Here is a 2,770-nt window from a genome sequence, read left to right on the forward strand (position 1 = left end):
AAAATGAGCCATCTTGCTCAACCGGTCGACTAATACCACGACACCCGTGTTGACCGCCGAATCTTTTGGCAGGCCAAACGTAAAGTCCAAACTCATGGACTGCCAGCACCCAGTGGGCACTGGTAAGCTGGCCAGCGGCGCAGCCGCATTTGGAGAGGGTTTCACCCGTTGCCACGTCTCACACGTGCGCACATAGGTGCTCGTCCATTTTTACAACTTGGGCCACCGATAGTAGTGACTCACAACTCTGTGAGTCTACTTTTTCGCACGACCGAGATGACCACTGAGTGGCGTGTCGTGAGCCTCATGGAGGTTGCGGTATTTCAAATCCTCATCATGAGGAACCACAATTCGTGGCCTTTCCGTTGAATCGGCGCTATAATATTGCAAACCGTGATTTAACGAATATCGGTGCAATCGTGCACGCAGTCTTGTTGACAATTTCTTGTCCAATTTCACAAACTCCTTGCTCCCTAGAGCCCGTAGTAACGCTACACACATCCCATCAATCGCATACGCAGTGCGGATCAAATCCGTCACAGACGACGTTACAGTTGTAACATGAGCAGGCTCATAATCCGGTCTGCGTGACAACGCATCAGCCACACCATTCTGCTTTGCTGTCTTATACTTCACTTTAAGTTTTCATTCTGCGAGGAAGGCAAGTCCCCTGACCATCCTCTGCGAGAGATGAGGCGACCGAGTCGCAGTGCGTAGTGACGCATGATCTGCTTGGAGCCGAGCATGTGCTCCATGAACTTGACAAGTGTATACTACATCGCAAGAAATTCCTTGTCGTGGACTGGGTAGTTGTTCTCCGCAGCCTTGAGCTGGCAAATTTCGAACGCGATCATTCGATCACGAGCCTCGGCCCAGCTTGCAGCAGTGATCAGCCGATGGCAAAGTCTGAAGTGCCACAGACGACACTAAAAGGACGATCGGGGTCTGTCAACGCCAGTATTGGTGCATGAAGAAGGCTGTCTTGATTCTGTAAAAAGCCTCCCGATGCTCGGTGTCCCAGCACCATTCCACATCCTTCTTAAGGACATTCGACGATGGCCGTGCCATTTCAGCGTAATTTTCGCTGAACGCCTGCAATTATTTGGTGAGGCCAAGCCACTTGCGCAAGTCTTTGGAATCTTTGAAACTGGCCAGTCCACAATGGCCTTGACCTTAGTTGGATCCGCTCTAAGGTCACGCTTCCCTATGAAGCACCCTAAAAAGGGGACTTCTTCGGCGCCAAAGATGCACTTGTCTCCATTAGCATACAGCTTGTTCGTGCGCATGCACTCGAGCACCGCTCTCAAATGGAGATGTGGTTCTCTTCATCCGTCCTCCAGAGCTTCGCAAGACTGTGGACGAAGATGTCGTCGGAGTATGTCTGTGCATACGCCCTGTGGGGCCTGAACATCCGCGTCACAAGACAATTAAATGTTGCTGGTGCATTTGACAGCCCTTGGATCACCAGACACTCCCAGAGCATGCCGCTCGGAATGCGCACCGCTCTTAGCGGAATATCACTCGCTCACATGAGCAATTGGTAACACCCATCGACCAAATTGAGTGCACTGTACATCGTATATCCCACCACGTTGTTCTGAATCTAGGAATCGGCGTTTGTGCCGGAATGGTGGCAGTGTTGAGCTTGTTGTAAGCGTGAACGATACGCCACTTGCCTTTTGACTTCCGAACACAAAACTTGGGTGTCGAATGGGGAGACTGGCTCTCACGTACCATCCCTGCGTCGTGCTTCGCAGGACAAAAAAGGCGTCAATGACGTCGCACTGCTCCCTGGGCAGGGGCCATTAGCGTGTTACGCAGTATTTGGTTCCCGGAACCCGGTCGATCTCATAACGCACACCTCGGTCCGGAGGTAGGACCAAAGGCTTCTGACACAGGATAGTACGAATCCAAGGGATCCGTACTATCCTGTAGGATCGACGATCCACTTCGTGCGTTCAGCACTCTCTTGGTGTCATCCAAAACAGCTTCATCGGGAAGCGATGACGACTTTATCTCCTCATTCGGTCGTACAATGACCACTTCGGCCAAATCGCCTGCCTTCAATGCACTGCCGAACTCTTCTAGGGACATCTCGTCCAGATCAAGAAGAGCATCTACTGTAGGCATAGCCTCGAGGAGGACGTCGCCATCTTCCTTCCCCGTCGTACCGTTTTCGAGGGTGTATAACTGTGCATCGGCGTCTGCGGTAGACACACCCTGAATCAGGGTCGACGCCCGGCGTCTTGCAGCCAGCACACGGCGTCGTCGTCGCCTCTGTACAGAGGTATGATGTCTCGGTGAGACCAGGGTGAACACGCAATCCGCGTCGTCTGGTGTCACCCTCACTTTCCGCTCCTTTGTAGCTCTGATGTTATCTACAACATCCGACGAAAAACTGCTGACCCCGCAGTCTTCGTCTAGTGGATAACGTGCCACTCCACGCACATCTGAAAGGCCGTGCCCAAGATGCCTCGGACTCTGTTGGACAACGCCATCAATGGCATGCAGCGACTGATTCTCATCAAGAGCAAAGCTCAGTTGTTTACGTGCCACTCCACGTGCATCTGAAGGGCCGTGCCCAAGATGCCTCGGTATCTGTCCGACCACGCCATCAATGGCATGCAGCGACTGCTTCGCAACGAGGGAAGTTCTCAGTGGTTTATGTGCCAACCCACGCGCATCTGAGAGGCCGTGCCCAAGATACCTCGAACTCTGTCCGACCATGTCACGCATGACATGCAGCGACTGCTCCGAAACTTGAGCAGCG

This window comes from Plasmopara halstedii, assembly GCF_900000015.1.
Source record: "Plasmopara halstedii genome assembly, contig: Scaffold_526, whole genome shotgun sequence".
NCBI lineage: Eukaryota > Oomycota > Peronosporomycetes > Peronosporales > Peronosporaceae > Plasmopara > Plasmopara halstedii.